At 43.1% G+C, this 11,507-nt stretch overlaps 1 long non-coding RNA gene across 1 annotated transcript; it reads left to right on the top strand.

The window, feature by feature from the left end:
- The first annotated feature begins 1,846 nt into the window (after positions 1-1,846).
- On the top strand, positions 1,847-5,237 carry LOC119010257. Its single transcript, XR_005071939.1, has 3 exons — positions 1,847-1,954; positions 2,436-2,518; positions 2,854-5,237. It is a non-coding gene; the product is annotated as an uncharacterized LOC119010257 (long non-coding RNA).
- Positions 5,238-11,507: the final 6,270 nt, after the last annotated feature.

The raw sequence follows: 11,507 nt of genomic DNA, 5'->3' as shown, positions 1-11,507 counted from the left end.
AACAGGCTCTGGGGAGGAAGTGAAGCATGTGCGTGTGCTCTCTTGAGCCTGTGGGAGTGTGTGTGTGTGTGTGTGTGTACGTGTGTGTCTGTGTGTGTGTGTGTGAAAGTGTGTTACGCCTGCTACCTGACCCTGTGGGGAGGGAAAGAGGGAGGGAGGTGACGAGCAAAAAGAAAACCTGAACAGGCTTGAACAGCCCCCCCATCTAACACACACACACACACACACACACACACACACACACACACACACACACAGACAACACGTGCATACACACCTCTCCTGCCTGAAGCCCACACCACCGTCTGACAGCAGTACAACACAAAAGACAGACTGCCAGCCTCCAGCAGCGCAATGTGCAACCCCCACCAACCCGCACACACACACACCCACACACACACACACCTCATCTTTAAAAAAAGTACATTCCTGTGCAGAGATATAACACCCGGATACACAAGTATACAGTATGTAATCATCAAGTCTACTGTGTGTACACTGCACTGTATGGAAACTGACATGGTGCTTTAACAAAGCAAAATAAAAGTTTTTTCAACAGAATGCAATGTCGGGGAACTATAATTGTTGCCTAGAATTCAGTGTTTAAACTCTTCTTCAGTAAAAGTATTCTAAACTCAAGAGTTTGCAGTATAATGTTCCTGAGCAACAAGTTCAAGTCAAAGTCAGGAAATTTGAATTCAAGTACAAATGTAAATGGACTGAACTGGACGATTGAAAATGTAGCTGTGTAGCTGTTCCAGTAGTAACTATGTACTTTATTATTAAAAAAGTCCAAGTACGTCCAACCTTACAGTAAGTACAGTCCTGGAGTAAATACAAGCAATTTTCTACATCGCTAGAATTAATTAATGATAGTATAAAGAGTCCACAGTCATGCTAGCAGCTCTGTTGTACTGGTGGTGCTTTGAGCCAAATGCTAATGTCAGCATGCTAACATGCTCGGACGGTGTTTACATGTTACAATGTATACCAGGTTAACCGTCTTAACATGCTAACATTTGCTTATTTGCAAATTATCACAAAGTGCAGCTGAGGCTGATGGAGGTGCTGCGCTCATCTTGTAGATTTGAAGCTTTTTACGAAATGAATGAAACCTTCCTCAGCAGCCACGCCATTTCAGTGGCTGAAAACATAACAAGAAGTGTGAAGTAAGTAAAATTAAACCTACAATGCTTTAGCAGGGAGGTGACACTTCTACCTCTGTCATTTGTTTGAGTTTAAGGCTCATCATTCAGTGAGTGACCTTCACTGTTGAGTCACATTTTCTCATCCACATCAACAAACAGCCCATATTTCTGCAAACTACAGATACGTCCAAGGTTGACATTTGTACCAAATGTGGCATATCACGTTCACAATAAATTCTTATTAGCTGACTTTCAGGTCAGGAGGTGGCATTATTGCAAGCCACAAAGCGGGCGAGCAGATGATCGCAGGTCGCCCATTAGGTGAGAGGAGGTTTTTTAAGGAGTCCTGGGGGGTTTTCCATCGACGAAGCTAAAGAGAGCCCAGCTCACCTGAGAAAGTCAGGCTGAAACAAGCGTCATCTCCCAATTAAGCCTCAAGTTATCCCACCAACTCAATACAGCCTTATCTAATCAAGGCCGACTCAAGACAGGCTTGCTTAGCGCACACACCCGGGCTACATAAGAAGTCCTGATGAATGAAAACACAATCAAATGAGACAGAGAGAGGGAAAATTTATAGTGATGTTTTTTTCAGCAACAGAATAAATGCTTTTAATGGAGCTCTATAAAAGAATATAAAGAGATCTTTACTAAGAAAGACAATACTCCTGCCATGAACATGTCCAGGGACATGGCTTAGCAAAATATAGTGGGCAGACTAAGTAAAGAAGTTATGCAAGTGTACTACAATTGTTGCATGAGTACAATATTTGACTCCTGTTTTACAGGAGATAAAAGAGCCTAGGGTAATATTACACTTCCATTTTCTGTATGAAATTCTCTGTACAAATAAACATTCACTTTACCATTTTTTTTTTTTTTTATGAATGAAGAAATAGATCAATAGACTGTGTCATCAGTAATCTTGTCTCAGATGTATGTTTGAAATGTAGGTGTAGGACAACTTGCAATCGCTATAACTACAATGCATTTAGGGTTGTCAGTTAGTCCTATTTGGAGAGGTGTGTGTATGTGTGAACCTCACTGGCCCAGTAACCCTTCACCCACTTACTCATTCTTCACTTCTTACATTTTAACAGAAGAAACCTCAGTAGCCAGAACAGAATGTGTTAACAGGTAAAAATAAAATCAGTGAGAGGAGACACCATATATCTGCTAAACCCCCCTAACCATAGATCCTCAAGCCACACCTGACCCACGTGTGAGTAGGTCCTGATATTTAGTAAAACACTGCATGACATGCAATTGTGTCTTCTCGCGCTTCAGCAGCTGCAGTGTTCCTCTTCTTGCCGTCAGATCTAGGGCCATTGATGAGGAGACGGTGTCTGCAGACATTTGAAACGCCAGAGGTGAGCCGAATGTGAAATGTTTTGGGCTTGTCTGCAGTCAGTGCAAACAATTGTGTTTTTGATCGGACTTTGTGGTGGCCTGTTCTGTGGTGTGTTTTTGCACTGTGTTTTTCAAAGGTGCTTTGGTGAGGCTGGGCGTGGCATTCCTGCTGGCTGGAGCAGTGCCGGTCCACACACCTGCAGTGCATTGGTTGTAATCAGCACCCGCTTTCACACCCAGACCCTCCCGCTGCACAGTGCCAGTGTACTGTCGCCAGCTCCAGTGAGCCTTGGTTTCTCCCAGTGCCTTTATAGTTAGAGGCCAGCACCTTAATCCAGCTTCTCTCCTTTTCCAGTGTGACCAGACCATTGATGTGGACCAGCTTCTCTACCACTCACCACCCAGCCTCCCACAGCTCTGCCACCCCACTCAACCCTGACTGCCTGAGCCGGCCTCCACCTGCACCACCCTGGGAGCCACCTGTCTCAAACAAAGATCATCGCAATGGTATTAACTGCACTAAGTGTCCTAGTAAAGGTCCCTCACTTTGCTTCCATTCATTGGTCCCTGGATGGTCAGGTTGATTACCTCTCATTGCAACATTGCAGGCAGTCTCTCCCGGCGTATAATGGCAATGTTGTGGAGGACTGCTCAGGTGCTAACAATGTCACATGCCTGTTAGGAGTAACCCTGATGATCTTCATGCACTAGAACCCGCAGCGGTTAAAGCACGGAAAGATTTGTGAGCCCGAGATCTCCCTGGAAGGAATGTGGAAAATGTACTTAAATGGACTTAAAGTGCAACTCTCACCAAAATGCAATCTCAGGTCTTTGAATGTACTTGAGTCAAACATTTGTCTAAAAGCATAGTTACGACCAAATGCGCTACTTTTAAGATTGACTGTATTTTCATTTTGTGGGTCAAAATAACTTTCAGTGGAGTGCTAGGGGCAAATACTATGTTAGCATCAAAACCGCAATTTTCACAAAACACCAAGAAGGCATTGAGAACATTGTTTGTGTACCGAGTTTACTGAAAAGAAGGTTTTTGAACAACTCACGTTAGCAGTGGCTTGTTCCTTTTGCCAACGTCCTAAAGTATAAGAAGTAGAAGGATCTTAGGAGTTATTGATATTATGTATTGGGAGTCTGGTTCTGCCTGTCGGACTTTCTTTGACACACAGCTAAACTAAGTTTGACAGCTAGCCTGCCACGGAGCAGGCTTGTTTTGCAGCACGAATTACCACAGCTACTAGGAAGGGATTCATTCAGGCCACGGTAATGGAAAGCAAGTCTCACTTAATTAGGTCAGACTTGTGGAATACCCCACTGGAGACATTTTCAGCCGTGTTTGTGGCAACCAAAACAGGTCGGCTATTCCAAGTCCAGCTGTGATGTTTTCCCAACCCTAACCAAGTGGTTTTTATGTCTAAGCCTAGCAGATAATAATCACAGTGTTGTGACAAGAGAAATATATAGAAAATTCAACTTGAATAAATGTAAAGTTGCAACATAAAGAAACGTTCAGTTTGACCATATTTGTGGTTTTGCAGCAGTTTCACCTTATTTCCAAAACTAATGGCATCCAATGAAATATGAAATTAGTGATGTTATGTGAAACATGACAGAAGTGGGTCACTGCAGCACTATGAAGGCTCCAATAGTATGTTTGAGGGAAACTCAGTAGCTACAGTAGGCTACAAACAGTACAGCAGCTGAAACACAATACTACACAACTTCCCCTCAAAACAATAAACAGACACAGAAGAAAACATTTTGTTCTTCATGGTCGTGTGAAATGAAGTGGCTGTAGCACCACCACAGTCACGTTACAATCAAAGAGACAGGTTTCGCAAAAAAAAGACCAGACCTGTCGAGGCAGCATTTTGCCAAATCAGATGATTCACGTGGAACTCTCAGTTCTCAGAGAGGTTTAATCAAATAATGAGCTGCTCTTCGTTGTCAACCTCTCCCACAGAACTCATTTCCCTGCTCGTCTGCCTGCATGCGCCAAAGTGTCAGTTGTTCATCTCCTCACTACAGAGCTGTGTTATCCACTGGCTGCAGGCAGGACGAAATCATGTGCACAATGATGTGTTTACTTTGCAACAGAGGGCAAATGACAGCTAAGGCTAATTTACCTGCATTCATCTCAGAGCTATGACGGGAACAGGCCATTTAAGTTTTTAATCAGGCTGGCAGTGGAATCGTGGGATTTTTACAGGCTTATTGTCTGACAAGGGGATCAGATGACAGTCGGCTCCTGCCTCGTGTTTTGCAGAGCGCTAAGTCGGGCGGATGTCAGCATGTGTGCAGCGTTCAAGAATTTGACCTCGTGCTCGTGAAAAAAACGTACTGCGTGTCAAAGTCAATTTATTCTTCACCTGTATATACAGTATGGCACTTCACCAAGCAGTGCATGTTTAAATGTCAGTTACAGTGGAGAGTTCAGCCAAAAAATAATCATCAAGGAAGTTTTTGTTGCATTTCCTGCTATTCAAAGTTGTTTTACCCTCTTTGTCATGGCTAAATATTCCGACCATTGAGTTAAACCTGCACGGCTCACTTTTTAACTTAAGCGATGGACCAAATGCCAGTGTAATGTTAAAGGGGTTGCTGGAAGCGACGAATCCACAAAGAATATTTACTCTGCAGAGTGAGGTTGTAAAAGGTATCGATTCAGCACTTAAGTACTTTTTAAATATGTGTTTGAAACAATACAATACCCGTATTCAATAGAGACAGATCTGCAATCAGATTTCAACCCAGTGAAAGTGACTTTTATTGTAGCAACACTGTGTGCTGGATATTAATATTGAAGCAGAATGAATGACCCTATTTTCTGTGCCTTGGAGCTTTTTTTCCCCCTTTTACTGAATGAAGTATTGACTATTGTTCTTTTTTTCTTGTATTGCATCAAGTTTAAAATTCTCATATCATGAGAAGGCTGTTCAGCCTGTTCAGCCTGTGCACCAGGCAGCTGTTTTGGAGTGATAAAGGTTTTTGATGAGGACACTGTGGGTGTTTTTCTCTGGAGTTGGTGGAAATCAAAACAGAGCCTAAAGAAAAGTGATTATTAGACTTACAGGAGGCCAGACACAAATCTCCAATAAATAGTAATAAACTTAGTTCACGTGGCACCTTTCAAAACACAGTTCCAAAGTGAAAAAAGGGCATTAAAGGCTAAAAGCCAGAAAAAAAATAAACACATAGCAGCAAAAAGAGAGTAACACAGCATTTCCTAAAGCAAATGAAATCACCGAAAATCAATTTTCAAAAAGCAGGTTCTCAAAAAGTGATTTAAAAGTTTAGACTGACTCATTCCAAAGTTCCATGGGGCTGGAAGTAGCTTGATCTGTAGGGACTTCACTTGGTGACTGGAGGTTGGCCGGGTCAAGATCCATCTGGACCAGTCAGTGCAGATAATGGACTGTGCCGTTCCACTCAGCTCTGTGGGGAGTTTTAGCTGATCGGTTTTACCGCTTGGCGTCTTCGTTAGAAATGTTCTAAGAGAGCAATTCAGCAGGAAAAAGTAGACGCGCAGCGTTACTAGTTATCCTGAGAGCACAGTGGAGCATTTATCAGCTGCAGAGGTTGGTGTACTCAGAACTTGAGCTAAGAGGAGCTAAAACAGAGCGAATACTGAACTCGCATTCATCAGGCGGCCAAAAATACAACTCCAATTGAATGCTAATCTTGCTCCGCGTCTACTGAATGTATGAACATAAAGCTGTCACTCTCTGTTTATTCAAACATAATGAGTGTGAGCTGTGAAAAAAAAAGACAAGTGCACTTCAAAAGTGACATGTACTGACAGTTTCCCAGCCCGCCTCTTCCAAGAGCAACTCTTACCCTCCTGAACAACTAATGACCCAACGACAGAGCGTGTATCCATCAACCATTCTTCCCGAGCCCTTTCACAGAGCACTTGTGTCTGTGAGGGCTCTTTGCATTCAGGTGCAATTGCTGAGTTGCACCCTGAGCTTATCTTTGGTAAGGATTTGCCCTGGCAGGGTGCCACGTCTCAGAGACAGCCGCCCACTCTTGTTGGGAGGGAGGGTGGTCGTCCCATAGCTGTCCAGACGGACACTGACAAAACCACCCCATCACCGCGACCAGAAATTCTGTAAACCATGCTTTAAAGGGATATTCCGGTGTTTAAGTTTAATCCGTGGTCTAACACACCTTAACACCGAGTGCGACCCCCCCCCTCGAGAGATAAAGTTTGCTTCCCAACAACAAGGAGGCTTCTTAGGTGGTGAGTTTTGTGTATCTTTTCCGACAAAGCCGGCAACGCTATCAAACGTTTAATGCCTCGAAATATGTGCTGGGACCCTGTTTGTAATGTTGCTGAAGTTTGGTGCTGTCCTGAGCATTATTTGTGGCTTTTTGATGGCGATTTATACTTGGATCCATTTACAGCAGTGTATTGTTGTTGTGCGGTCATTTCTGAGCATGCTAAAACTACGTAAGCTAGCGGTCAGAAAACTTTATCTCACGGGGGGGGCGTACTTGGTGTCAAGGTGTGTTAGACCATGGATTAAACTTACACAGGAATATCCCTTTAAGATATAGCTTGTATCCTTTGCACTTGAGATACAGTTACGTCTGTGGTTGCGTTTGCCAGCATAAATAAAAGATTTAATCTGACCCATCTGCTTTGCTATGGGCTAAATGCGCTCAACAATAAAGACAGAGCCGCTCCTGTCAGAACATAAAAGCAAACTGAATTCAAGATCATAAAGTGAAAAAATACTTTTCCATGAAGCAGCAGGATAACCACTGGCTTTTACCTGTTAATAGCAGTAATCCAGCTACCTTCTATCACAGTGTAATTACAGAGTTTGATTTGTTGTGGATCTACCGTCTGTGTGAAGAAGTCTGTCAGCGAATGCAGGTCTGGGATCAGTTAACCTTCACCACGGAATAAGAGGAGGTGAAGAAGAGAGAGGCTGGTTTTGATCTGGGATCAGAGGTACGGTGGGGGGAACTTCTCTCCTCTCTGTCTTGCTCCGGCTTGTTCGTGGCAGGTTGTCTGCCTGTACATGACACGCGTTTATGGAATCTGATTAATTAAAGGTTTGAGTTGGCAGCTGAATCCTGACATAAAGATTACAACTTTGGCACAAAAGCGAGGCCCCCCGTGTTATCAGCCATGTATGTGCATCCAGTGACATTTTAAACATGTTGTGGTCTGAATTCACAAAGGTGACGAAGGGATTACATGACACCCTGTAAGCAGGGAGGCAGCTCTCTAACGGTGTGGTTAAAGGCTGACAATGGCGAAATATTCTCATTTTCTGTCATGCTGGGGCTTACAGGAGAAAACGATTTGTGCATCAGTCAAAACAAAAATTTCATTTTGCAGCCAGTTTCGTTAGACGACAAGTAAATCAACCTTGTAAATATAAAGTTACAGCTAGCAGCCACTCACGTAGCATAAAGACTGGAAACAGGGAAACACCTAGCCTCGCTGTGACAGAGGGAAACAAAGTTGTCCTTGGAAACTGTTCGGAAAAGGACAGGATCTTTCAAAAAAAAAAAAATACTTGGCAGGTGATTGGAGTGTTGTTCCTTGTGCTACTTTTCATAAATCACACTCTCTAGTTCTGATAGAACTGATGACCTCTTTCAAATAGTCGCTTCTCTTGCCAACCATCACGCCTAAACCACAGTCATAGCTACCAGTACTTCTTCATTTGATGCTAATTTGTCTAAAACTCTGGGCTACAAAAACACATGATCACGTGCATCCACCCAATGGCAGAAAGACTGTCATCATCATCTGGTGAAGATAGCAGGTATTTTGGATTAAGAGCAGCGGACTTTGAGACCGTCGAGGCCCACGGGGTCTTCAACCATCCATCCCAGAGAGGTAGAGAGTCTGAATAATCTGTGCTCATCCAGTTTGGTTTAAGGCTGCTGGCTAATGTCTGGTCACAGGAAGAGGAAATGGACAAAGTGGGACTCTGAAAAACCAATCCCGATGCTTTGGAACTGTGGGAGAACATTAGCCTGACGTTACTTATGTAGGAGGTATGTCAGAAGTCTGACAGCAATCACTAATCACATTAGCTATTTTCACCTGAAGCTAACGTCTGCAGCTATGAATTATAACTGTTACAACAAGTCCAGCGCATCAGCCAGGATCTGAGGAGGCGCTGTCACATCTGCTGCCCGACTCTGAGAGAGGTGTGTGCAGCAGAGCCAGTAAATGCCTTATCTTAAATCTTCTACATGAAAGCAATATTATTTTAGATTATATCAAACGTGTAGACTGTTATCTGGGGTAGCTGTAGCTCAGGAGGTGGAGTGGGTCGTCCAGTAATCAGTAGGTCAGTGGTTCAAAGCCCCGGCACCCTGGCTGCACGTCAAGTATCCTTGAGCAAGGTGCTGAGCCCCAAATTGCTGCTGATGAGCAGACTGATGCCTTGCACGGCTGCCTCTGTCTTCATAGTTAAACGGGTGAATGTGACAGGTGTTCTAAAGCATAGAGTGGAGTCCATTTACTTTCTGAATAAAATGATGAAAAGTAGCCGTGCGCAGTAATATAAATTTCATTCAGGATGCCACATACTTGGATGCATCAAGATTCGTTTCGCATCCGAATCCAATCACGAGGCCAGTGAAGAGCCACACCTCTGCTGTGTATAAAAACTCAATCTCAAGTGAACTTCGTGCTATTATACGCATGAGAAACGGCCTATGCCAGTGTGTCAGTAATAACACAACTTGTGATGCATCACGCACTCCACGACACTCCAAGTTGTGTTTACATTGCGATTCGTCACGGCCACAGAGACAGCAGTAGAGTTACACGTGTGCCGGGCTGAACCCTGGGTAATGAATCAGATTGCATGTGTTATCCTATGTCTGGAAGACAGAGTACCTGCTGCTGCTACCGACGGCTCCGCAACAGCTTTGCACAGTCTCAGAATTGTCTCCATAAATCAGGTGGATCTGCAGAGTGGAGCATGCATGTGTGGAAACAGCTGGGAAATATGGAAAAATGACAAACACATCTCTGGAGGAGCACATTTCTGTTGATAAAGAATGTGTTGCTAACTGTGTTTCTGCATAATGAACTGCTCATCTGACCTCGTTCGCTCGAGTCAACATGGAAATCTGAGGTCATTTGTGGAGACATGTTTTGGCAATAATAGACGCATCCCAAAGGGAAGTGCTGCGTTTTCCCAGAAGAACACATGTCACCCCCTGGTGGCTAATCATCCACAGTACCTTTTGACTAAAATAATACAACCTTGAGGGACATTAAGTAGCTGTTCTTGGGCTTTTGATAACTGGAATGTGGCCAGTTGTTCAATACTCCATTTGTTTCCTGAGCATTTGCAGTACCACTGTGTTTGGAAGTTTTCACTTTTTAACTTTTGACTGTTTTCAAATACCTGCAGTCCAGTCCATGTATTGGATGGAAATACAGACTTTAAAACTGATTTGTGTCATGTTTTCTGTGTGTTTTCTGTAACCCCGTCTCAAAGAAATTACATGTGTATATTGCAAATTTATATGTATTTCTTTCCTGGTTATGTTTAATGGTCCGTGCTGGAGTCACAGGGAGGCGGCTGTCCAGTGTGCAGGATGTCATGTCAGTATCATAGTTGGCATCCGGTCTGTGGTTAAGTTTATGCAGCAACAGCACTTTGGTTAAAATTACCTCAGTTAAATGTTAATGAAGAACTTTATGTCACTGCTGATCTTTCCCTAACCCCATGCTGCCAGTGACAACACACAACTGTAGAAAAGCTGACTAATCTGTCATTGTGAGTGTTACTGTGTTAGGGGAGCCGAAGTCACAACCCAGAAAAATAAACTGTCACGAGGGTGAAGACAAATAAATGTTTGATCCAGTTTGAATTCTGTCATGAATCACACATATGTTTGTCAATTTAAAAGATAATTCCCAAGTCAAAAGTGTCAGTTTGTTGTAATTAAAGTAAAATCTGATGTAGCCAACGTGGAGCCAGCTGGGCTCAGAAAGGGTTGTAAAGAAAGATGAACGTCACAGTAAATCTGGTCATATTCACAACTGCAGTTCTGTGAAATGAGAGCTGGTTCTGGTTCATTTCTGTTTTTACAGTGTTTAGGTTAGGACATGACGTCACTAACGACCCTGGTGGCTGTGTCGCCTTTTACAATGACATGTTTCCAGTCTGGTATTTCATTAGTTTGATGACAAACTGACTTTATTGACTTGACATGATTCAAACAGGATCAAAAAATTATCTGTCTGTCTTAATCCACTATCAGGCAAAGCTTTTATCAAATAATGTCCCGTGAGGGGAAACCAGAGGGGGCGTGGCTTCATCTCTCTATTGATTGCCTATTTTTGCAGAAAACTAATCATTTAGTTGACACTCAGTGTTTTACTGACCGTTATCAAGAGTTTAAGACTTGTTGATGTGTGGGTTAAAACATTTTCACACATTATGTTCATACCAAGTGTCATTTGCTTTGGACTGTGTCCCAGAAAACACATTTGCCGTTCAAATCAACTGCATATAACCAGAATTTCTACAAGACTGTGTGGTTATGCAACGCGAGAGCAGCTCGATTTGAAACGTTCGCGCTGCATTACCTCGTATTATTCTGTGCTGTGACTTCACTGTGATGGCTTACACAACTTCAGCAAGATGGATGCTGATAGATTTTCACAGCGTACAGAAATGATATGAAACCATTGGCTGAATAGAGCAGAATGAAAAATACAATCACGTTGTGACCCTGAGAATATGGGATCTGTAGTAAATGGGTTTACAGGTTGAAGTTCAGAGTTTATTCTTGATCTGTGACAGTCTGACCTCAAGGTTCATCTACTGGCTCTTTGCTGTCTATGACCTTTTGACCAGATCACATGACTTTAGCCAGCAGACAGAGTCTGTGGAGAGAATAAAGTCTCACAACTGATGCATCATGGGAATTGTAGGACCCAAAGCTGTGAGTGTGTGAACTAAATGTCTAAGTAAAGAAAGTGGACACAAAACCACCAGC

The sequence above is a fragment of the Acanthopagrus latus genome, chromosome 20 (assembly GCF_904848185.1).
Source record: "Acanthopagrus latus isolate v.2019 chromosome 20, fAcaLat1.1, whole genome shotgun sequence".
Lineage (NCBI taxonomy): Eukaryota > Metazoa > Chordata > Actinopteri > Spariformes > Sparidae > Acanthopagrus > Acanthopagrus latus.
The sequence above is the reverse complement of the archived record's forward strand: the minus strand, read 5'-3'. Positions and strand labels throughout refer to the sequence as shown.